Source organism: Rana temporaria, chromosome 4 (assembly GCF_905171775.1).
Source record: "Rana temporaria chromosome 4, aRanTem1.1, whole genome shotgun sequence".
Lineage (NCBI taxonomy): Eukaryota > Metazoa > Chordata > Amphibia > Anura > Ranidae > Rana > Rana temporaria.
Genome location: NC_053492.1, coordinates 307,722,122 through 307,748,073, shown reverse-complemented (window position 1 = coordinate 307,748,073; position 25,952 = coordinate 307,722,122). Strand labels below are relative to the sequence as shown.

General features: G+C 42.4%; 1 protein-coding gene across 1 annotated transcript in view; it reads right to left on the bottom strand.

Annotated features, from left to right (window-relative positions):
* The window catches only part of HIVEP2 (HIVEP zinc finger 2), a 300,890-nt gene that overhangs the window by 76,628 nt on the left and 198,310 nt on the right, over positions 1 to 25,952 (bottom strand). The window contains exon 4 of the mRNA XM_040350578.1: positions 23,971 to 24,049. The gene's annotated coding sequence lies outside the window, so the exon portion shown is untranslated. The remainder of the gene's footprint in view (positions 1 to 23,970; positions 24,050 to 25,952) is intronic.

Below are 25,952 nucleotides of genomic sequence, written 5' to 3'. Positions count from 1 at the left end.
CTACTATCTCTGGAGGTTCTGAAGAATTCTCTTTTAACATGTTCTCTGTTGCTGGCAGTATTCAAAATACAGTACCCCCCCCCCCCCCCAAAAAACTCACAACTTCTGCCACCAGGACACAAGTCAGTTTATATCCGGCTTGTCCATAGAACTTCCAATCAGATCCGCTTGAAAAACTGACAGGCACACCTGATTGGAAAAGGGGCCTTAAAGTAGAGTTCCACCCAAAAACACAACTATATCCCAGTGACGATATGGTTCCTCCTATCGATATGGTTCCTGTCTTGACTGCGCAGGCTCAATCCTTGCAGATGGAAATCACTGAACCTCCAGGGCGACGTAGAAATTTGAGGTAAGTGGCCAGTCGGCCCTTACGTCCACGCTTCGCTCGGCCTCCTGGCTCTTTTTTTAACATCCTCCAATCCGTGGATGTTAAGGAATGAGCCTGGATGCCGCCCGAGGTTCGTCGATTTCCGTGGCCTTTATCCGCGCCTGTGCAGCCAGGCAGGGAACCATCTTGATAGGGGAACCAGATCGACAAGACACCGGCACATGTAGAACACTACCAATAATTTAAATAGCCACATACATTATTTTTTTGTATAAATACCATAGTATTGCTTTTTATACTGCCACTTCCGGGTTTTCCCTCCCGCGGGTGTAGGCGTTTCTACTCCTTCCCCCGGCGCCGCAATGTCATCTGGGAGCTCGCCGCAATGTCTCCTGTGAGCATGCTTCCCAAGAGACAATGTGGTGACGCCGGTCCAGGAAATGATTGCTTGCGGGCTTCACAATGCCCACAAGCAAAATGGAAACGGTCTGCAACGGATTTTAAAAGTTCTTCTTTGCCACGAAAACACACAGGGGATATTAGAAGACACCAAACAAGTGAGTATAACTTTGTATTGTGAAACCCCATTGAATGCACCAAAAAAAGTCTAGCACTGTAAGGCAGAAAGTTGGGACAGAGTATATAGAAATTAAACATGGAAGCCCCCATGTACATATTACAAATTATAGACAGAACAATGGGCCAAATTCCCAAAAACGTAGCCTAACTTAAATTTCAGCAGTTAAGTTACACTGACTTAAAATTTCTACCTAAGTGCCCGATCCACAAAGCACTTACCTAGAAATTACACGCCGTGTAACTTAAGTGCCTCCGTCGCAAGGCGGTCCTCCTCTCCGGGGGGCGATTACTATTTAAATGAGGCGCGCTCCCGCGCTGGCCGTACTGCGCATGCGTGTGACGTAATTTTCCCGACGTGCAGCGCGCGAACGTAATTTACGCCGGGCTTTGTGGATTGCGACGGGACAATAAAGTTGCGACGGGTGAAAAAAAAAATACGCGCCGGGAAAACAAAAAAGAAAAAAGAAAAATTGACAGCGTCGCTCGGCATGCATTCCTGAGAGGGAGAACTCCATGCCAATTTTCAAAGAAAAAACCGGCATGGGTTCCCCCCCCCCAGGAGCATACCAGGCCCTTAGGTCTGGTATGGGTTGTAAGGAGACCCCCCCTACGTCGAATACCAGATACCAGGTCCGGTAGGTACCCACGTGGTGGGTGCACGTGGGTAGGCACCCACCACGTGGGTACCTACCGGAGCATGATGGGACGGTGATGCCTATATAAATGGGATGCAAGGCGCGCTTCCATCATTGCAGTGAGAAGAGGCGACGTGTCAACATCGGAAGAAGGGAGAAGAAGAACATGACGTCACAGAAGACCGCGATGGCTGCCTGCTAGTAATTGAGCTAACACACGAAGATAGCAGGCAGCCATCGCTGAAGAAGAAGGTCCGGACAGCTGCAGAAGAACCGGGGTGCGCCGAGTCAACAGCAGAGAGCGGCGAAGATAGAAGAAGACCCCCGGAGAGCGGAGAAAACCCCCGGAGAGCGGAGAAGCCCCCCCCCGGAGAGCGGAAGAAGAAACCCCCCCCGGAGAGCGGAGAAGACCCCCGGAGAGTGGAAGAAGAAGCCCCCCCTGGTATTAGAGCTAAAGAAGACAGGGGGGGCCTCCGGAGCAGACTAATAAATTATTTTAAAAACCCTTGTGTTGTGTGTTTAATAACTTTAACTTTTTGCCTCCAGGTGAATGGGTAGGGGTACGATGTACCCCATATCCATTCACTTAGGGTGGGGGGCCGGTATCTGGGGACCCCCTTATTTGAGGGGACTCCCAGATTCCGATAAGCCCCCGCCCGCAGACCCCGACAACCAACGGCAAGGGTTGTCGGGAAGAGGTCCTGTCCTCATCAACATGGGGACAGGGTGCTCTGGGGTGGGGGGCCCCGCAGTGCGCCCCCCTGCCCCAGAGCACCCAACCCCCCCATGTTGAGGGCATGCGGCCTGGCACGGCTCAGGGGGGGGGGGGGCGCTCGCTTGTCCCCACTCCCTTTCCTGACCGGCCGGGTAGCGTGCTTTGGATACGGGTCTGGTATGGATTGTAGGGGGACCCCCTACGTCGAATTTTCAGCGTAGGGGGGGTCTCCTTACAACCCATACCAGACCTAAGGGCCTGGTATGCTCCTGGGGGGGGAACCCATGCCGGTTTTGATTTTACAAATTGCCGTGGAGTTCTCCCTCGGGAATGCATACCAAATGCCGTCGCTTGAATGGGCTTTTACATGGTGTGACTAATTTTCCACATTGTAAAACCAGCCCTAGTTTTGCGCAAGCAAATCGGAACTTACGCAGAAATCACAATGCTGAAATGCTTTGTGGATCTGCTTAAGTCCTCATTTGCATACTCAAAGCGGCATTTCAATGAGAAATGCCCCCAGCGGCGGATGCGGTACTGCATCCTAAGATCTGACCGTGTAAGTGTCTTACACATGTCAGATCTTCTGCCTAACTTTGGAAAAAGCCTTTTGAGGATCGTTTCCAAAGTTAGGCACAGAGATAAGCAGGCTGAACAGCAGTTCCGCCTGCGTATCTCTTTTGAGAATTTGGCCCAATGTTTTTTAAAGCATTAAACAGACATAGGTAATCCAGTAATTTCAAGCTGATCTCTTTTTTTACATGTATCAACATATAATTTTAATGACTATTCTTGAAAGATTGTCTAAAAAATACATGACCCAAGTGGAAGTAAAAAGACTGTCTTGTAATAATTCTAACAAGCATTTCTATTAGAACAAGGCAGGAACCAAGTATATTTGTACGGTTGGTGGTTTCATCCTGTGCAGCTGCTCCAATATGTGATTTTGAATGTATTACATTTCAGGAAATTAAGTAGCTCTGTCGTAATATATTGCTGGCTGAAATGCCAGATCTGGCATCTTCTGTTAAAGTCGGAAAGTGCTGGTATCCTGTTCCCCTGAATGGAAAGATGGGCTCATTGTCTGCATTCATCCATGCTGTACATTACGCCTTCTACATGGTTGTACAGCTGACCTAAAGCAACCTCTCATCTCTGCTGTCTCTCCACTTTCCTTTGTGCAACAACTACACACTGCTCCCACTAGAGGGGAAAAACAGCCCCGTTCATTCTTAATTGCTGATGGAAACACAGTCATATTTTCCACAGACCAAGCTTGAAACCATTACTGTACCACCTTCATTAGTTTTTCCACAATATTTTACAGAAATGTCAGGAAGCAGCTGCCTCTGAACTGGGCTTAGCACTGTAGCGGAGCTTCTCCGACGCAGTACATTTGGTTTCTGGAAGCTATAATGAACGTTTCATTCCTTCGCTCATCAAGCTTGTTTTATATACAGTTACTCAAGTCCTTTTTTTCTTTCTTTCTTTTTTTTTTCGAGGAGAACTGCATGCCCGGATCTGGTGTTTTTGTGGTAGGAGAATTTGTCAGGCTTTGGAACTGCATACTTCTAGGAAAAGATTGCTTCCTGCATATTACTCAGCTGTCTTTCTTGGACCATATTCAATAAAGTTCAAGTCTTGCAAAGGAGTAACATTCACCAGGATCACAGCTAACTTGTACCGCAGGAGGAAAAACAACATCTTGCTTAAAAAGGGCAGCTTTTTCTCTCACAGCTAATGATCTTTCTCGCATTATACACATACATAGATTTCATTTTCCAGTTCATGATCTTAAACCCCAGACTCATCAAATCACACATTGTATATTATGGAAAATAAATGAAACAGTATACTTTATCATCCAGGCTACGCAATAGCTGAAATGCTATAATGCTTCACTAAGACCTGCATCTAGTAAAGACTTCAAAGGTCTTCAGGTTGCTAGCTGGAGAGAAGTGTGACATTGCAATAGTGCAGATGGTGAATGGGATCTCTGAAACACTTGTGTTTGCTTTAAAGCCACCTACTATCAGTAGATAGGACAAGAAGGCTCATGGATGTAGTTTAAAGTACTTTCACATATCTTGGAGACTCACTCCAGTGTCACAGTACCACTTCCAGCAGATGCTTGACTGCCTGTCTCTAAAAATTACCTATGAACATTAGAGATTGTTTATCCAATATGGCACTTAAAGAAGAACTCCAGGAGTGATCATTTTCAAAATGTCCATTGGGCCAGTTTGGCTACCGTTAGTTATTGATATGCGACACATGGAGGACTGCATGGGAGTCTCAAAATTAATTGTAATAGTCTGTGCCTCATGCAGTTAGTGCTTTCCTGTACTGGAGAAACACCCCCTCTGATATACTGAATGCAGGAAAATTTTTACTCAGCACCTCCTCAATTCACAAAACATGCTGTATTCATTTCAGTGAATACAACATTTTCTCTGATAGGGCAGGGGTCGATCATTTTTTGTTTAATCACATTTTATTAGATATTTTTGTTTTTACACACAGGTTCCACTCATAGCATATACAAGTAACCTAGACATGCATAGCCATTCTAGGTGAGGATTGTTCCCCACGCATAATTTAGGGTCTTACTCTCTAATACATGACCGCTGTATATCTATATAGACAAAAACACTAAGCAAAGAGAGAGAAGACCGTTAAGAGTAGTAAAATTCTAACTACTATACATTTTTATCCATTCTTCCATATTAATTTCTTACTATTATCAAGTGTTCCTGATTAGGGATGAGCCGAACACCCCCCTGTTCGGTTCGCACCAGAACCTGCGAACACACCAAATGTTTGTGTGAACTTTAGAACCCCGTTAAAGTTTATGGGACTCGAACATTTGAAATCTAAAGTGCTAATTTTAAAGGCTAATATGCAAGTTATTGTCCTAAAAAGTGTTTGGGGACCTGGGTCCTGCCCCAGGGGACATGTATCAATGCAAAAAAAAAGTTTTAAAAATTGCATTTTTTTCGGGATAATGCTTAAAGTGAAACAATAAAATTGAAATATTCCTTTCAATTTCGTACCTAGGGAGGGTGTAAAGTAAGCTTGTAAAATAGCGCATGTTTCCCGTACTTAGAACTGTCACTGCACAAAGTGTCATTTCTGAAAGAAAAAAATACTTTTAAAACTGACTTGCGGCTATAATGAATTGTCGGCTCCCGGCAATTCAGAGAGAATTCATTCATAAAAAAAAAATAAAAAAGCGTGCGGGTCCCCCAAATTCAATAACCAGGCCCTTCAGGTCTGGTATGGATATTAAGGGGAACCCCGCTGTCAATTAAAAAAAAAATGACGTGGGGTTCCCCCCAAATATCCATTCCAGACCCTTCAGGTCTGGTGTGGGTTTAAAGGGGAACTCAACCCCAAATTTAAAAAGAAATGGCGTGGAGTTCCCCCAAAAATCCACACCAGACCCCTTATCCGAGCACGTAACCTGGCTGGCCACAGAAAAGAGGGGGGACAGAGTGCGGCCCCTCCCTCTCCTGAACCGTACCAGGCCACATGCCCTCAACATGGGGAGGATGTCCCCATGTTGATGGGGACAAGGGCCTCATGCTCACAACCCTGGCCGGTGGTTGTGGGGGTCTGCGGGCGGGGGGCAGATCCTGGCCCCCCCTATGTGAATTGGTAATGGGGTACATTGTACCCCTACCATTTCAGGAAGGAAGTGTAAATAATTGTAAAAACACATACACACACACCGTGGAAAAAAGTCCTTTATTAATAAAAAAAATAAAATAAGATCCAGCAGTGGTAATCCACTCTCGATCCCAGCTCCCCGCTCCAACGTTGTCGGTATCCAGCGAGGGGTGATCTCCTCTCCGGTCCAGCGATGAGAAGATCGTCCGGGATCTAGAGCGCAGCATCGCCGGCCACCTCTCTCCACCGGAGACAGCACGGCGAATGACGCTGCTGAAGCTGTGACATTTCTTATATTGGTGAGGCGGGGCCACCCGTCATGTGACCCCGTCCCCCTCTGACGCACCCTCTGCTACGTCACTGGGGAAGCCCAGGCTTTCCCCTTGCATCAGAGGGGGCGGGGTCACGTGACAGGTGGCCCGCCTCACCAATATAAGAAATGACACAGCTTCAGCAGCGTCATTCGCCGGTGGAGAGAGGCGGCCGGCGATGCTGCGCTCTGGATCCCGGATGATCTTCTCATCACTGGACCGGAGAGGAGATCACTCGTCGCTGAATACAGACAATGTTGTAGCGAGGAGCCGGATCGAGAGTGGATTACCACTGCTGGATTTTTATTTATTTTTATTAATAAAGGACTTTTTTCCACAGTGTGTGTGTGTGTGTTTTACAACTATTTACACTTCCTTTGTGAAATGGTAGGGGTACAATGTACCCCATTACCAATTCACATAGGGGGGCAGGATCTGGGGGTCCCCTTTGTTAAAGGGGTCTTCCAGATTCTGATAAGCCCCCCGCCCGCAGACCCCCACAACCACCGGCCAGGGTTGTGGGGATGAGGCCCTTGTCCCCATCAACTTGGGGACATCCTCCCCATGTTGAGGGCATGTGGCCTGGTACGGTTCAGGAGAGGGGGGGACATCCTTTTTTAATTGACGGCGGGGTTCCCCTTAATATCCATACCAGACCTGAAGGGCCCGGTAATTGACTTTGGGGGGGCCCCTACACTTTTTTTTTTTATGAATGAATTCTCTCTGAATTGCCAGGAGCCGACAATTCATTATAGCCGCAAGTCAGTTTTAAATGATATTTTTTCTTTCTGAAATTACACTTTGTGCAGAGACAGTTCTAAGTACGGGAAACATGCGCTATTTCACATGCTTACTTTACACCCCCCCCAGGTATGACATTTAAAGGAATATTTCACTTTTACTGCCGTTTTTAAAACTTTTTTTGCATTGATACATGTCCCCAAACACTTTTTAGGACAATAACTTGCATATTAGCACTTTAGATTTCTCCCATAGACTTTAACAGGGTGTTCCGTGGCTTTTCGAATTTGCAGCGAACACCCCAAATTGTTTGTTGTTCGCTGAACAGGCTCGAAGCTCATCCCTATTCCTGATACACTTCTACCTAAGCACAACAAACAGAGAGATTGAGACAGAGAAAAGAGAAAAGAAAAGAAGAAAAAGAAAAAAAGAAAAAGGAAAAAAAAAAACACATCTACAGACATATATACGCACCTAACCAGACCTACATATTCCTCTGGGATTGGCCCCTCCTTATCCAATCAGCGAAGGCTTTCTATTCATTGAAAAAAATATACAAAAAAAAAAACACATTTTCTGAATGGCGAAGGTGCCAAGCGACTATATCTCTGTCTTAACGGTACAAAAGAGGAAATCACTCCAGCAACGCTGGATTTGGAACAGACTGCTATGGTGATTTTGAGACTTTCCTGCAGCCCCATGGATGTGACCTATGGATATAATTATTGTTAACCAAGCTGGCCAAATGAAACTTCAGCATTAATGATTGGATCATGGAATATCTGCATATCTGTAGGCCTTACTTAATACCCAGATCATTGGCTATTGTTTTTTTGCTTGCCTTGGGGTGTCAATAAAGTCCACCCCGCTCCAAAGGAACTCAGGATCAAAGCACTGGATACAGTACTTCCTAATCAAACAATAGAGCAATAAATATCTGTTGGCAACATTATCCAGAACCAGAAACAATTACAAAAAAGATTCCTTAGCAGTTGACAGTGCTATAGTATAAAAAACAATCAAAAAGTGTTACAGAAGAGTACCTGCCTAAAAATGTCTCTTGATTGCCTTTTGTTTATAAATATGAGATGTACTACCATTTATACTTTTTCCATACATGTTGAATAATGTTTGTGAAATTTACCTTGCAAATTGGCTAATCATTTTATCACTTCAAGTAATATGAGGGGGATTTTGCTATATTCTTTTACCTTCATGAGGATATAAAAAAGAGGAAATGCATTTCAACACTATTTTTTTCTACATTTTTTTCTACATATTTATGACTTAACGTGGGACAGCTTCAACACATTTCTGGTGTAATTAGAGTCATGATTCAAGTGTGTGCCAAAATGACCATGTAATGTTTGCAATGCTAATTATAAATGTGGACCATTTGAGCCTTTGCTTAATAACAGCATTGACACATCTAAAACGCAATGTCTGGTACACAAGCTAGAACACAAAATGTATGGTACTAAGAGATTTAGGCCACTTTCACACTGAGGCGCTTTACAGGCGCTATATCACTAAAAAAAAGTGCATCTCCTGTTACTTCAGTGTGAAAGCCTGAGGGTTTTACACAGGAGTGGTGTGCTTGCCGGACGTTAAAAAACATCCTGCAAGCAGCATCTTTGAGGTGCATGAGGAGCAGTGTAAACACCGCTCCTAAAGTGCCCCTGTCCATTAAAATCAATGGGCAGTGCCGCCAAAGCGCCTGTAAAGAGCTTCAGCAGCGGCGCTTTGCGGGCACTTGTAATCCTTTTTCGGGCACTAGCGGGGGTTAAAGGCACCCCGCTATTGGCCAAAAAGCACTGCTAAAACAACGGTAAATCTCCGCTAAAAATAATGCTGATGCCCCCAATGCCCCAGGGTGAAAGTGCCCTTAAAGTGGTAGTAAAGCCTAGCTATAACAATTTGAAAAAATATTCCCTCCCTCCATCTCCCACCTATACTGTATACCCTGTAAAAAAAAGATCTGTGTATGGTCCAGTCACGTGATTCAGCAGTTACAGCTACCCTGTGTACATAAATAACATGCAGAAGCAGTAATTGCTTACACCAGATGTGTTGCCATGTACTGCCTGCATTTTCCAGTGGCGGTAAAAGGCACGCACATGAGAATATTCTCTGCTTTAGGCTAGGTTCCCACTATATGTGGAGCAGCTCGCAGCAGGGGTCCGGTCCGTCCCTGTTCTCCATTTCAGGGGCAAATCAGGTCCGAGTTTTTGCCTGAATTCAGACCTGAAACTAAACCAAAAATGCTCAGGGCCCTTCTGCAGTGCGCTCTGCGGTTGCCCCGGAGCTGTCTCCATTGAGAGCGTTCTCATTCTCCTGTAATGCGATTCTTATATAATCTTTAACATGTTAATGATGTAATTAGTATATATATATATATATATATATACACACACACGTTATGTATCATAAAAATACACCTATAATGAGAGCACAGCCACACTATGATCTATGATTTAGGAGTCACTGTCGCAGCCTGATATTTTTGTATGAATTGCTAGCCAGAATAAACATTCACAACCTTTTATATTGGACTCAGATAAAACTTTTATTTAGACTGTTAATTGAAGATAAATATTAGCACCATAGGTGTTGCCTTTATATTTGTTTGTTTGGGCCATGAAACCAATTTGTTTTGATGTCATTCCTAAAAGTCTGCTGTGCTTCCTGGGGAAAAAGCAAGCTTTCTAGCCTTTGCCCTGGTGGCACACACATTTAGTTCAAACACAATGTTATAAGTCTTTTTTCAGTTTTAAAGTATAACAGTATTTTTACATCACTGCTAACCCCTGTTAATGATTAAAATGAACCCACCATTCATCCTGCCCAAGATGCATACTTAACCACTTCAGCCCCGGACCATATTGCTGGTCAAAGACCAGGCCACTTTTTGCGATTCGGCACTGCGTCGCTTTAACTGACAATTGCGCGGTGGTGCGACGTGGCTCCCAAACAAAATTGGCATCCTTTTTTTTCCCACAAATAGAGTTTTCTTCTGGTGGTATTTGATCACCTATGCGGTTTTTAGTTTTTGCGCTATAAACAAAAATAGAGCGACAATTTTGAAAAAATATATTTTTTTACTTTTTCATGTAATAAATACCCCCCAAAAATATATAAAAAAACGATTTTTTCCTCAGTTTAGGCCGATACGTATTCTTCTACATATTTTACGTAAAAAAAATCGCAATAAGCGTTTATTGATTGGTTTGCGCAAAAGTTATAGCGTTTACAAAATAGGGGATAGTTGGCATTTTTATTAATATTTTTTTTTACTAGTAATGGCGGCGATCAGCGATTTTTATCGGTACTACAACATTATGGCGGACACTTTGGACACTTTTGACTCATTTTTGGGACCATTGGCATTTTTATAGCGATCAGTGCTATAAAAATGCATTGATTACTATAGAAATGCCACTGGCAGAGAAGGGGTTAACACTAGGGGGCGAGGAAGGGGTTAAGTATGTTCCCTGGGTGTGTTCTAACTGAAGGGGGGTGGGACTGACTAGGGGAAATGACTGATCACTGTTCATACATTGTACGAACAGACAATCAGGCATTTCTCCCCCTGACAGGACCGTTTACACACACAGCTCCCGGTTCTCGCTCTGTAACGAGCGATCGCGGGTGCCCGGCGGTGATCACGCCAGCCGGGCACGCGTGTCAGCGTCAGGGGCGTGCGCCCCTATTGGCTGCTCGGCAAGATGACGTAGATATACGTGATCTCGCCCAGCAGAGCCGACCTGCCGCCGTAAAACTGCGGCTGGTCGGCAAGCAGTTAAAGTATAACTAAAGGCAAAACTTTTTTGTTTTAGTTTTGGATAGAGTAGAGGTGGATTAGAATGCTTGTTAGTTTTTATTGCTGTATGTGCCCCCATTAGGGAGATTCCCCCCTCTCTATTTGTCCTGTTTACAATTATCATTGAAAGTGAAAGTAAAAGAAAATCCAAAATTTTGGGTTGTTCCCAGAAAAGTAATAGAGGGGAAATCTTTTAATGGGGACACAAGTTCTGGTAACTTGGGGGTCCCCAATGATTTCTCTTAATTTTCTGGGATTTCTGCTCACTTCCTGTTTGGCTATGGAACAGGCCGTGAAGGGAAATCACCCCTATTGGACACAGATGGCAAAAAAATAAATCTGTGAGGGGTTACTGTGGAGACACAGCATCAAGAAGGACTACCCACTCCAGGCAAACATGAAGCCAACAGAATCGACACAGGAGATCCAGGACACAGACACTTTCCAAAATGGTATAAATCTCTCAAGGGCCTCTCTTACACCTGCAGAAATTTCCCTGCTCTCTAAAGGACTCTCTTTTTCTCCGCAATCCCATTTTGATATTTTCAGTACCTTACTAGATGTCAACAGATTTATACGCAATATTGTTTTGAGGAAACATTTTCCTTCTGTCGACTCAACTCAAAGCATCCAGGAAGGTGTCTCACAGGAGACAACCTTTTCAACTCTTCATTTTCAGGATCAAACTGCTATATCTACCATGGAAAAGCTTCAGTCTGAGACCACAGAAGTTATGTATGGTACCGATAAGGACTGTGTGGGAGAGACAGATATTTTTATCGGTTCCCTTTTTGAGCATTTGGGTCATTGTTTAGACCAGTATCTTCAAACATTAAGATTACCTGGCTATATCAAGGACACTACACAAGTACTGGCATCTTTACAGGAAGAAGTGTGGAAAGAGGAGTACCAGCGGCTCACCATGGATGTGAAGTCACTATATTCCTGTATTCCACACAATCTTGCAATCAAAGCCATTGAACATCATCTCACATGCTACAGCACTTACGACACCAATTTGAATTTCTGCTCAGCCGCAATTATTTCATGTTCGATTGAGTCTTTTATCTGCAATGTAGGTGAGCCTCGACGGGGGCCTGTTTTTTACCATCCCTAGCAAACCTGTACATGGGTTGGTGGGAGGAGAGTTTTCTCTTCTCCCAACACAACCCATGTACAGGTTCTATAGTTAGTTACGGTCTCTACATAGACGACCTTCTGATTGTATGGGATGGTTCCCTTGCGGACTGTGTCACCTTTGTATCCTTAGCAAACAAAAATAATCTCAATTCGGAATTCAGTTTTGATAGTCAGAAGGATGTCATTAACTTCTTAGATCTTACTTTAACAGGCTGTGCAGTCCAGGGTTTGGTTACAACATGTACCTATCGTAAGGCATGTACAGGCAATGCCTTGCTTCTGGCTACTAGTTGCCATCCTGCACACACCAAACAATCCATCCTGATGGGTCAGTTCACCAGGGCCAGACGTAACTGCTCTACCGAGGAAGTTTTTAACAAGGAGTGCAACATTATAGCATCACAACCCCATTCATGAGAATACGACAAATGGAATATAGATAGAGCAGACCGTCTGGCCATGGAGAAAAATAGAATCACCCTCTTGAGAAATGCTGGTCGCAAAAAGAGCTATTGCAATAGTAAGAGTTCTAATGACAGGAAAACAAGTTCAGACACTTTTGTAACTGCCTTCTCCTTGGAATATAACAAAATAAAAAACATTGTAGATAAATACTTAACAATACTTTCCACGGATGGAGATTTGGCACCAATACTTATATCGGGCTGTAGGTTTTCAAGCCGCCGCACTAAAACGCAAGGAGGCCTTCTGTCCCCAAGTCTGTCGCAGCAACACAACAAACTTGGTTGAATACTGTGGGCTCTTACATTGCCTGACGAAGGGGCCCTGCGCGGCTCCGAAGCGTTGCACTCTCTTTGTGTTGTGATCATGCAATAAAACATCCGTTTGGACGCTATTTACATTGTTCCATGGTGTGCTGGCAAATATTTCTACTGTAACACATGCTGTTTCTGTAGTAGACACTCCAGACAACACAAGACAGTAATTTCATGTGCCACAGGATGAAAATTCACGATCCGTGAATATATCAACTGTGGCACTAGTAATGGTGTATATGTTGTGCAATGCAATAAATGTAACAAACAATATATGGGTTGCACCATGAGACCACTGAGAATTTGAATCAGCGAACATTTTCATGGTGCATCTTACAGGATAGACAAAGGCTTATCAAATGTGTCTAAACACTTTAAGTATGAACATAATGGCAATATGGCATCCTTCTTGTACTCAGGCTTGGAAAGAGTTAAACTATGCACATGTGGGGGGGACACCCACCATGCACTTCTTTTACATGCACTTGTTTTTCTACAGACAAGGGCACCTGCGGAAATGAACCATCGCTATGATGTGGACCTTTTTATGAAATACGTTTAAAAAAGTCTTGGAGCAATGGACACTGTATTATGCCCATCGCATGTGATACACTTTAAATGTGCACTATCTTTTATGTATAGTATTTCACATCAAGCAATATATTTTTTTTTTCATCTATACATTTTTTCATTAAAGATACTCTTATAGAGCTTTTAATATATGTATTTTCTCACATGTAAAGATAGTCTTTGTATGTTTTGTATCTCAAGTGTTGTATCATAGATAGACTATTTGCTTCTCATTTGTCATCTACACATCTGTTGACAATCTGTAACCAATCACCTGATTTTAATTGAACACATTGTTGATTGGTGAGGAGCAGTAGTCATGTGACAGTCTTTTATGTATAAATGTTCATGCTTTTTAACATACATGTGCACTGTGAACAAGGCTTATCTCCGAAACTAGTCTGCTGCTGACTGTACTCACTGTAAAGGCTTCACAATAAATACGCTTAATGTTATGGAGTTGCCGGTTGCTTCTTTTACTCGATGACCGTTTGTCTATTGGTGTGTGGGAGGACGCCTCATCTTGGACACCCTGACTGCAAACTTCCAAAGACTTTGTTTCCCGCTGTTGTGAGCCATACAACCTTTGATCAAAACTGTTATCTTAACTAATGAGACCAGCCTTAAAGTGGTTGTAAACCCTCTGTGGTAAGTTACACCTACAGGTAAGCCTAGATGAAGGCTTACCTGTAGGTGTTTGCAATATCTCCTAAATCTACACGGTTAAGGAGATATTTGCCAAAAGGAATACACCGTTGTCTACGGTGCAAGCGCGCCGTCAACAACGGCGCAGGCGCACTGAGAATGACGGTTTTCTCAATGGCTGATGCCGGCTTTGCCGCCTCCCACGCATGCAAGGAGTGACGTCTTTGCTGCTCCGGCCAATCACAGTGCCGGAGTGCCGACACCCGGAAGTAACCTTCTGGAGAGATGTCTGCGGCCGGAGGGGGAGACAAGGACGGCTTTGGGGGCTTCGATCTAAGGTATGTAATTCATAATGAGCTAGTATGCTAGTCATACTAGCTCATTATGCCTTTATCTTGCAGGTTTTTATTTAATTTTTTTACATTTTTGGGGGTTTCCAACCGCTTTAAGGGAAACTGGCTGTGAAGCCTTGAGGGGGGGTTAACTTTTACTGGGATTGCCCAGGTCCTTCTTTAAAGGAGTTGTAAAGAATATTTTTTTTCACCTTAATGCAATCTATGCATTAAGGTGAAAAAACATCAAATGCTGCTGCTCCCCCCCCCCCCCGAGCCCCCGTTATACTTACCTGACCCCTCGAAAGTCCCGCGCGGTCCCGATATCCTCTTCGCCGCTCAGCCTGGCCATTGATTGGCTAGAGCGGATGGATTGAGAGCAGCGCAGCCATTGGCTGGCGCTGCTGTCAATCACATCCAGTGACGCGGTGCGCCGAGGGGCGGGGCTGAGTGATATGGCCGCTCGCTGTATCACGGGAGCATGCCCGCAATTACTGACCACCATGCAAGCTCTCGCATGACTGTGGTTAGTAATTGCGGGGAGGACCAGAGACAGCCGCCGAGGGACCCAGAAGACGAGGATCGGGGCCACTGTGTGCAAAACGAACTGCACAGTGGAGGTAAGTATCACATGTTTGTTATTTTAAATGAATTTTTTTTTTTCCTTTAGTGACACTTTACGGAATTCTTTGGTCACAGCATACACTTTCACTTTTTAACATCATCATGATAAATCGTCAGGGCCACCCACAGAGCAAATTTCGTCTAATTTAGCAGAAATTTTGTGAAATTTGAATGTCTATGGCTAGCCTTTAGAGGGGGCTGTCTCTCGAATCTCGAAACAGGAAAAGCTAACTGGAGTTTTCCTTAGAAAAGGAGATATCACATTCTTATCCATAATCAGGATGTGATTTGATTTCATTGATCTTTTTATGCGTTAATAACGGATATTTTCATCAAAAAAGCTTTGTATCTTGGACAGCAAATCAAATGCATATATGACCAGTACACATGTGATCCAGTATGCTGGGGTCATTCATAGCAATTGCAGTGCAGGTTAATGGAAGAGTGAATAGGCTTGTCCTAGCACGCTCAGCAGTGCACTCCCCATATTTCTCTTCTCTAGAAAATGAGTAATGATATGATTACAAATAGTTTCAGATTAGTAAACCTCACTGTGGATGCTGCTGACACATGTTGCAATTCTCTAAAGAAATATGACTGCACTGCATTTTTTAATCTTTTTATATCCTGTCTGAAGATTATGATTTACTATTAAAAAAACACCTTTAGCACTTTACATGCAGAAATTCATGACTTAGAGAGGTTGGCCAAGTTATTACTGTTTGCAATTGTATTTAAAGCAACACACAAGCTGTGAATTTTAAACTCTCTGTCTGGGAACCCTGTACTTTGTCTTGCATTGTATGTTTGTACATTCTAGCACAGTCAAGATGTTGGCTTCCTGCCCTTTACAAACACATCCTGAGCCCGTTATACAAAATAAAAAATGTTAGTAATACTGGACATAGATATTTCCCATATAAATTACATAGTTACTGTATATACTCGATTATAAGCTGACCCGAATATAAGCCAAGGCACCTAATTTTACCACAAAAAAACTGGGAAAACGTATTGACTCGAGTATAAGCCTAGGGTGTCCATCTGCATGCCTCACTGTGTCCATGCCTCACTGTGCCCATGTCTCACTGTGTCCATGTCGTCCATGCCTCACTGTGTCCATGCCTCACTGTGCCCATGCCTCACTGGAATCCCCTATGTTACAGCAAGGTATACTGTGCAGTGTCTGTTTTGTTTTTATTATGCAGGGAAATACCTTATTTCAGAGCACCTCTGTGCACTCACGTGACCTCCTGCCCACTCTCTACTCCCGGCTTGTCCCCATGAGGGGAATCTCAGCCCCTTCCACTGTAATCTTCAGATCAGGGGAAGAGAGCGCTTGGAGGTCATGTGACTGCACAGTGGCACTGTAAAATAAGGTATTTTTCTTTTTTGCATAATTTAAAAAAAAATACAGTATAACTTGCTGTAACAGAGGGGATTCTAGGATTTGTGATTTGTGATTAGTGGCTTTAAGCATGAATGAAGAACCTCGTGAGAATGTCAGATTCTTGGTCCATCCCTCTGTGCTGTGATGATATTAGAAGGACCCTACACTACAAAGTATTAATGCAGAGGTGGGTGAAAGAGAGCAGAGCACGCACCAGGCATCTGACATACCTGGAAGTGTGTTGGATGCTGAAGATTCTTCGCAATGCTTAGCTCTGCAGAGAGGAAGAATCCTAGACACAGTCTGAGGGATATGTATTATTTCTTGTCCTTGCAAAAAGACCCTTTACTTTAGTTTTTAAAATAATGACAGAGTCGCTTTGAAAGCAGCCAATCAGCTCATGTGGGTTTTGGTTCCTCAGCGGTGGTTTTATGCAAAGGGTCAGGGGCCTGTAAAACCCAGAAGGAAACAGCATGGCAGTCATGCACTAGGAAGTGTTTATTTCCTATAGGTGGTGATGTGGACATCCAAAGAAGGACCTCTCCAGAAAGTAAAGAGATAAGGTGAGTTTAAAATGGCATTTTGCTTTTCTTGTTTTTCTTTTTTTTTCTAAAAGGATCATTTAGAGAGAGGTGGGAGGGATGAGATTTTTTTTTCCAAAGAGATGCTTCAAACAAGCTCAACAGAGCTTTACATTCAAGACTCTTTTCTTTAGCAGTCCTCTATACTCTTGCCCCTTTGGATGCCAAGCCACAGTTCTAAGGTGACCATTAGGATACCATTAGGGAAGTCAGTCCACTCAGTATTTTTGTAATGATCTGTATTACAGTAATGTTTCATTTCTGAATGTCAAAATAAACCACAAAAGGTAGGCGAGAGCTTGTTCCTGTCAGCAGCTGCCACATCGTAAACTCCAAGGAGAGACAAAATTGGCTTTGCTTGTTTTCATAGGGATATAAAACTCGACTAAAGTAATGAAAGCCTATATGAATGGCCATGCTTCTCCGTGGGAGTAAAATCAGAAAATATGATTAAAGAAGAAAATTTCAACGTTCAAAATGTTTTTTTTTGCAACTTCCGTCACAAATAAAAGGATCTGCAGATTCCAAACGTAACGTATTCATACTGGAAGTCAGCTGGTCTATAAAGATTTTATGGTAATATCTCAGAAAAAAACAATGAGTACTACTCATATTGGGTGATCCCTCAACTAGAAGAATGGAGAGCATTATATAAGTGTCTCTCCTGACAGTTTTATTAGCTAGCAGAGGACTCCAGGTGGCAAGGTTACATGTTCTGCTAGAACACACCACACAACTCAGATACAAAATAAATGCTTCCCTGACTGCCTCTTTCATTCTTGGCTCTTTGGCAGCACAAAGACAAACTCAAGAGGTGTTAGAACCTCCTGTTTTCATTTTCTGTAGAATTGCTATGCTGGTCTCATTAAACCTGAAGTTCATGCCACTTCCTTCCGATGCTGAGAAGCTGTAAATATTTGTTTGTTATGAATCTGAAATGGAATCCAAGCCATAATGACGATTTTTGGGATATTGCGTCCAAGATTTAAAACTGACCCAGTGCCATTACATTTATATTTGTTACAACCAAACTGCACTATAGGCATAAACACCATGTAGTAATGTCCAAACTGTGAGGATGTCAAAAAAGGGCCAAAAGGCAAACTGTGGAGTCGATTTATGAAAATATTTAAAAAGATAAATCTGTTAGAAAAAGCCAGTTCCAGTGTTCTACTGGAGTTCCTCCAACCAAACCCTTAATTCTACTTTTGGGTGAGTTATGTAGAATTGTAGATAACCTTGGTAGGGTGGTGTCAGACAGAGGGATAAGGAAGGGGATGGTTGGCACTTTACCACACAAGTGGAGGTAAATTTCTTCAACAAGAAAGCCAACAGTCGGCTGAGAAAATGTAAACATAGCAGCCAAGAGTCTGTCCACATGTGGGCGCTACTTCCCAAGTATGAAAGTAGTTGGTGGAAGGGAGAGGGTTAATCTAAACTATACCTTTTGTTCAGATGATTTGCACATTCCTTACTTTTATTGCTTTCTCCTGAATTGTGAATTTCCATGGCAGCTGTGCTGTGTTATGAGTCAAACAGCAGGAAGAGCGAACCTGTTATAAATGTCAGCCTCTATCTAGTCTCAGGAACAGCTCTGGGACTACACTTTCCAGCATGCTCTCTCTTTAACATGCCCTATTGGCATAGGCCTGTATGCAGGAGGAGAGGGGAGAGACTAAGGCAAGGCAGTGCAGATAGTGTCAGAGTGGTATGGGCAAGATGCAGATGGGCATGGTCAATTCCCTGATAGAAAAGCTAACAGCTTGTTTTATTAACTCTGGCAACGCTGCATCTCCACGCTGCACTGGAGTCTAAACAGACAGCGCACAAGTGCAGTTGCTCCAGCGCTTAGTTAATGAAGTAAAGCTTCACTTTGCAAAGAATACCCAATCACGTACACGAAACAAAAAACAAACAAAAAAACAGCATTTTTTGCTTGCAAGTGAATGGATGGTGAAAGTCAGCAGAGCTTCCCCTTTTTACTAAGCTCTGGAGCAACTGCACTTGCAAAGTCCACAGTCTATGGGGTTGATTTACTAAAGGCAAATAGACTGTGCACTCTGCAATTGCAGTTGCTCCGGAGCTTAGTATATGAGGTAAAGCTTCACTTTGCAAAGAATACCCAATCACGTCCAGCAAAGAATACCCAATCACGTCCAAGGAAAAAAAAAAATGTTTTGCTTGCACATAATTGGATGATGAAATTAAGCTGAGCTTCTGCTCATTTACAAAGCTCTGGAGCAATTGCACTTGCTTAGTGCACAGTCTACTAAGTAAAGCCGGCCATAGGATGGTTGGAATCTTGGCTGGGTCAGCATGAACCATCCGATATTTGAACTATAAAGCCCATAGCAATAATCACTGTGTTTTGCCAGAAGGGGCGGCTTCCCTGTAGGGATTTCCCTGTCAACACGGTTTGTTGCAGGAAAGAAAATCGCTTTGTCTATGGCTGGCTTAAGGTGCGCATGAATGTTTTTTTTCCACAGAACTAACAACAAAAACATTTAACAACACACTTACAGTTTTTAAATAGTTTATGCATTTACCCCTTCTTGCCAAATGCAGACATATATGTGGCCTAACAGAAGTTGGCTTTTTTCTCTGAGGCCATATATATGCGTATCTTCCTTTGCGCTGGGATTGGGCTTCCAGCACAGAGATCAAACTCTAAGCGAGTCTCGTACTAATGATCGGGACCTGGGACTGTCGGTTCCAGGTCACCTGATCACTGTGATAGCCTCTGATTGGCTATCACAGTGATCCGTCACTGTGAGCCTGTCCCTGTGTTTACTTACTCTTTAGAATGAAGAGAACAATACTATTGTATCTTCCTCTTCATGCAGGAGAGTGTTGTCATATAGTACATAAATCCTACATGAATCGACCTACAGAGAGGAAATGTAAACAAACCAGTGTGTATTTTTTTTTATTTTTATAAAAAGGTCAAGGTTGGGGTCAAAGGTCAAGATCAGGGTCAAAGGTCATGGTCAGCATATTATGGGTATTAAATAAAAAAAAATTAAATTGGTATCAGTGTCAGTGTGTTTTAGGCAGGATAAAAAATGTTTTTGATTCTGGGCTGCACTATGGGTACATACAACGACTAACATACACATATGTGGTATCACTGCAATCGTTAGGAGCAGGAGAATTTATTTTAGGTTGCTCTTTGGTGGTAAATTATGATAATAGGAAGAAATATACAGCTAAATAAAATAAAAACGTTTTTTCCATTCATAATAATAATAATAATAATAAAAAAATCAGGAGATATCCGTCAGCATTTATCATCAAAAGAAAGCCCAATTTGTCCTGAAAAAAATCATGGTATAATCCACCTGGATACACTAAGTAGTTGCGACGATATGTACAGTTTTACTAACATATGTCAAAGTTTCAAAATTGTCCTTAGACATTTAGATCTGTTTTACCCTTAGGTGTGAAGGGGTTAAAAAAAGTTTTTTTTTTGTGGCACAAATTTGCAAATATACAGTATATAGAAGTTGCAATACCTTCTCTATAGATGGCAAGTATACTGTGAAATTTTTGTGCTGTAATTTCCTAGGAGGCAGGTGAGCATCGTTCCCACATAAAACAAAGTGAAGTGTTATGCCTTGTACACACGACTGGTTTTCCTGTTGGGAAAACTGCCATGAGAGCTTTTGGGCGGGAAAACCGGCTGTGTGTATGCTCCATCGCAGTTTTCCCGACGAGAACCAGCTTTATTTTTTCCCGTCTGGATTCCCGGAGGACTTTTTCCCATCGGGAAAACCGGTCGTGTGTATGAGACAGGAGCGCCCGTTCTGGTAAAACTAGCGTTCGTAATGGAGATAGCACATTCATCACGTTGTAACGGACTGAAAAGCACGAGGCTGAAAAGCGCGAATCGTCTCTTACCAAACTTTTACTAACACGAGGATCAGCAAAAGCAGCCCAAAGGGTGGCAAAGTTTGAATGGAACTTCCCCTTTATAGTCCCGTCGGACGTGGTGTACATCACTGCGCTTTGGACGGGCGGTATTTGACCTGAACGTGTGTATGCAAGGCAGGCTTGAGAGGAATCCCGTCGGGAAAAACATTGTTTTTTTGCCTGCCGAGTGTGTACAGGACATAACATGCTGGACTGCCAGTATATCTCCAGGTATTTTGTGGGCTTGCACAGGGGATATAAAGCAACACACAAAGACAGATGTGTATGTGAATGTAATCATATGTACCCATCTACAGTTGTCAGTTTTCAAAAGTGAGTTAAAAAGTAGCAGCTACTGTCAACTGATTGCTAATTTTGTTTTACGAAGGAACCTTGTACTTTGAAAGTTAACTAAAGACAAAACGTTTTTTTTGTTTTGTTTTGGATAGTTTTTATTGTTGTCGGTGCCCCCTGTTAAGGAGAAGTAAAAGAAAATCTCAAATCTTCCAAAGGCAATATTAGTTCTGGTGACCTGGGGGTCCTCAAGGAAATTTCTTTAATTTGCAGGGATTTTTTCTTACTTCCTGTTTCGGCTATGGGACAGGAAGTGAAGAGAAATCTTTCCAATCGGAAACAGAAGGCAAAAATAAACCTTACAGGTGTTAGAACCCTCCCTTACTCTATTCAACATGAAAAATAAAGTTATGCCTATAGTTCTACTTAAAACAAATACAACATATTTCTTTTTATGAAATATGTCACACCAATACACCAGATTATGGTCTAGTAAAAGATATATGATTAACTTTTATGTGTTTCTTTTTACCAACAACATAAAGAGGAAATGTGAGAATCTCTTGTGTGACTACTGTATGAATAGAGCTTCCTACTAGTTTCTTCATTGATATTCCCCTAGTGATTATTAGTAGTACTGAAATAAGCAGTACAAATGACAATTGCCAGCAGCAGCATGCTTTGGGAACATAAATCTGGGGCTGATGCAGCCAGTGGAATTTACATAGGGTAATGTTTTGAAAATTTCGGTGGTAGAATTATAGATTGCAAGCTCCTTCAAGGACAGGGTCTGACATGAATAGATAAACAAAAATAAATGCAAACAGTTTCCTATTAAGAAGAAAAAGAATAAAGTAAGAATGTGAACACTGTGAATTACATACTTATAGCTGGATTCACGTAGGGCGGCATATTTTTGAGACGGCGTATCGTATTTACGCTAAGCCACCATAAGTCAGAAAGGCAAGTGCTGTATTCACAAAGCACGTCCAGCCCCATTCACGGACGACCTACGCAAACAACGTAAAATTTTCAAAATTCGACGCAGGAACGACGTCCATACTTAACAATGGCTAGGCCAGCTATTTGTCCGACTAACTTTACGCCTGAAAACGCCTTATGTAAACGGAGTATCTTTACTGCGACGGGCAAGCGTATGTTCGTGAATAGGCGTATCTCGTTGAATTACGCATTCTAGGCGTAAATCAGTGTTCACGATACGCCGGCTTAACTCTTTGTGAATCTAGCTATTAAAAGATAACTATGGGTTTTTTCTTTTTTAATCATACTTACCAAGCTGGATGCAGCATCTGTCTGCCACCAGCTTTAACACTGAGAACCGAACGATCAAATATCGCAGATAACTCAGTTCTTAGAGCTCCGTGACTTTCAGCCACCGGCTCTCTCTACTCTGCCCCCCCTCCCCCTCCTCACTCTCGCTAAGAGGCTGAGCCAGGTGCCGATCCAGGCATGTTGGCAGATCTGAATGTGAAAACTAAGATGCAAATATTTAATCGGACCTCTAATATTTAAGACAGCTTTTTGCACGTCAGGAAAAACGATGGTGTGTACAAGGCATTAGTCTCTGAAGTTCCACTTTCTTCCTCCAAGTAATAGTTTATTGAGAAACAATATACATTACAGAAGAGTACATGTCATTGAATAAAGCATTCGCTAAAACAGTTGCCAGTAGAGCAGGATGTCAACCACTCTACTACAAAAATCCAATGCAATTGCTAGAGCAGTGTTTCCCAACTCCAGTCCTCAAGGCACACCAACAGGTCATGTTTTCAGGCTTTCCATTATTTTGCACAGGTGATTTGATCAGTTTCACTGCCTTAGTAATTACCACAGCCGTTTCATCTGAGGGAAATCCTGAAAACATGACCTGTTGGTGTGCCTTGAGGACTGGAGTTGGGAAACACTGTGCTAGAGTATTACAACTGAACGTGCACCATGACATGCGAAACCCATGTACTTTCAATAAGCTCAAAGAACCCAAGAGTTTTCCAAAACAATCACCAGTTCCTGCCCGCTAAACAGTTGTTCTGGCACAAGCGAGGGCAGGAGGATGGGTAGAGTCAGGTCGGTGGCTAGCAAACCAGGACTTCACAAAAGAATGTATCAAAAGATAATAGGAAATTCATATCTTGTGTAGAGGTCAGATTTTAACTTATTTCTCTAGCCACCTTTGTGTGCATACTCAATGTATATATTTTTTTCAAAGTCCAGTGACTTCCAAGAGTCTTACCACTAAGAACGAATGATTGGGTGACATCCAGTGGAGGACAACAGCCCTTTGAAATTGAAAATAGGAGTTTGTGAAGAAGGGTGCATGCAGACGATATGGGAGTTTGTGAAGGAGGGTTCATGCAGACGATGATACAGTCAGGTTCTGCATAACACCCAATACAGATACAAAAGGAGCAAAAGGAACTGGAAAGCCCATTGGGTCATGCAGAAATTGATAGATCTGCATCCTGTTAACCAACATTCCAAATTGATCCTACTGTCACACCATTTATACTGGTGTTCTTTGGCTTTAGCTCTTGGTGAAAAGCACTTACCTCCTAACGCTATGCTGACCTGCACTGTTCCTCTACTGTAAAAAATAGGTGTGGACATCTCCATGGGGAGTAAAAGATGGGTTCGCTGGTCAAGCAGTGGAGTGGAATAAAAAAGCAGTTATTCAAATAAAATAACTGCGGAAATCAAGAGCTATGACCAGAGTAGAATTCATGACAATAATCCAAGTGATATACGTTTGAATTTGATTTTACAGTTTTACTTTCTTCATGCCTCCAGGCATGTGCATGGAGGGTGGAAATAACAAATACTAGACATCAATACTTAGATATTACGTATTTACAAAAAAACACAATTTACTGGTGACAAGGAAAGTACTTACATGTTGTCACATATGGGGCAGTTTTTTCCTTGCGTAAACAAAATGTATTATATTGTATCTTCAGAGGAAATAATAATCTCTGCAAACAAAGACAAATAACACTATATAAAGCACTATATACATACTGAAAGCATATTAGTAGTCATCTTAATTGGAATACACATTTCAAAAACAACACTTTTTTCACGTACAAAATGTAAAAAAAAAAAAAAAAAACATGCAAACAATTCAGAATTCTTGATATTTAGTTCTGCATATGTTTTTAACATTAACAAGTCACTGGTGCAACTGCATTGGTCTGGCTTGGTGATTTAAATTGTACCTACACCCAAACACAAAAATAGTTCTAATGCCGCATACACACGATCGTTTTTCATGATGAGAAAACTGCCATTTTTTAGATTGGTCGTGAAAACCGGTCGACGAGAAAACTGCCCGCAAAAAAATTAGAACCTGCTCTATTTTTTCTCGTTATTTTTCCTGTCGTTCTTTTTCTCGTCGCGAAAACCGCTCATGTGTATGCTTTTCAGAGGGGAAAAAAACCATGCATGCTCAGAATCAAGAATGAGACGGGAGCGCTCGTTCTGGTAAAACTAGCGTTCGTAATGGAGATAGCACATCCGTCACGCTGTAACGGACTGAAAAGCACGAGGCTGAAAAGCGTGAATCGTCTTTCACCAAACTTTTACTAACACGAGGATCAGCAAAAGCAGCCCAAAGGGTGGCGCTATTTGAATGGAACGTCCCCTTTATAGTGCCACCGTATGTGTTGTCGTACGTGTAGTACGTCACTGCGCTTTGCTCAAGCGTTTTTTTTTCATGAACGTGTGTATGCAAGGCAGGCTTGAGAGGAATCATGACGAGTCACGTCAAGAAAAACATTGTTTTTTTTTTTGCATGACAGGGAAAATGGTTGTGTGTAAGCGACATTAGAAGTGTTGGTTGCATTTCAAGCGTGTTTATAAAAAATGTGCAGAGCTATTTTTTGCAAATGGGTGCAACAATTAATGTTATTAGGCTCTTTTTTTCTCCGGGTTGAATGTTATTAATTTATATAGAACAGGGCGAATCAAGAAAATGCTGCATTATGGCCACTAGACAGAGCTGACGATTATAGGAAATAAATATTTGTTAGCTCGATTTAGTGACCATATTGCAGACATTTCCTAAATTTACTGTATTCTGTTTGAATGAAAACCTGGAGAGACATTTGATTTTGTCCCCATTCACACAGAATGAATTTACATACAGTGCTATAGCGCTACACATTTTTTACAAATACATTCCTTGCTGTTCTAGGCTGACAATGCTCACTTACTGTACTATACTAGGACAACAGAAACAGGATAGGACTATAAAAAGCTCCCCTTCTCCTTTCTACATAACATAGAGGGACATGGTTCTGTAGTTCTCAGCAAAAACTAGAAGCGATGAAAATGGATAAAAGTGCAGCACAGGCAGAGAGCAAACTAAGTTATTCTAGGTAAACAAATAGAAGCTGATTGGCTTTTATTCAGAGATTTTTTATGCACCAGATGTTGCAAACTCAAGTTTTAGTAAATCAACCCAAGAAAATGTGTGTTGGGAACCCACATCTGCACAGCTTTAAATTTGGGACCGGCGGCTTTGACTGTGCAGCTATGACATTCCAATAGACTTGAATGGGACTGCCTGCATGGAACAGCTGTGCATCCCACGTGGGTGAAAACTGCTCTTTACGTACACATACATATGAATGATTCCAAACTCTTGATGAACGTTTGTGATAAGGCAGGTGCATTACAGGCAGTACGTTTAGGTTTTCTCTGATTTTTCACAAAAGTGAGATGCTGTCACTGTCACTGCAGTGCATGCTTGTACAAAAATCCATTCTCAAGAACTCCTAATGCACAACATATGTCTCCGCAATATTACTTGCAATCAAAAATGAAAACAAGCAGGCAATGGTAATGTTTCGCTAACCAGTACATGTAAACAGTGCC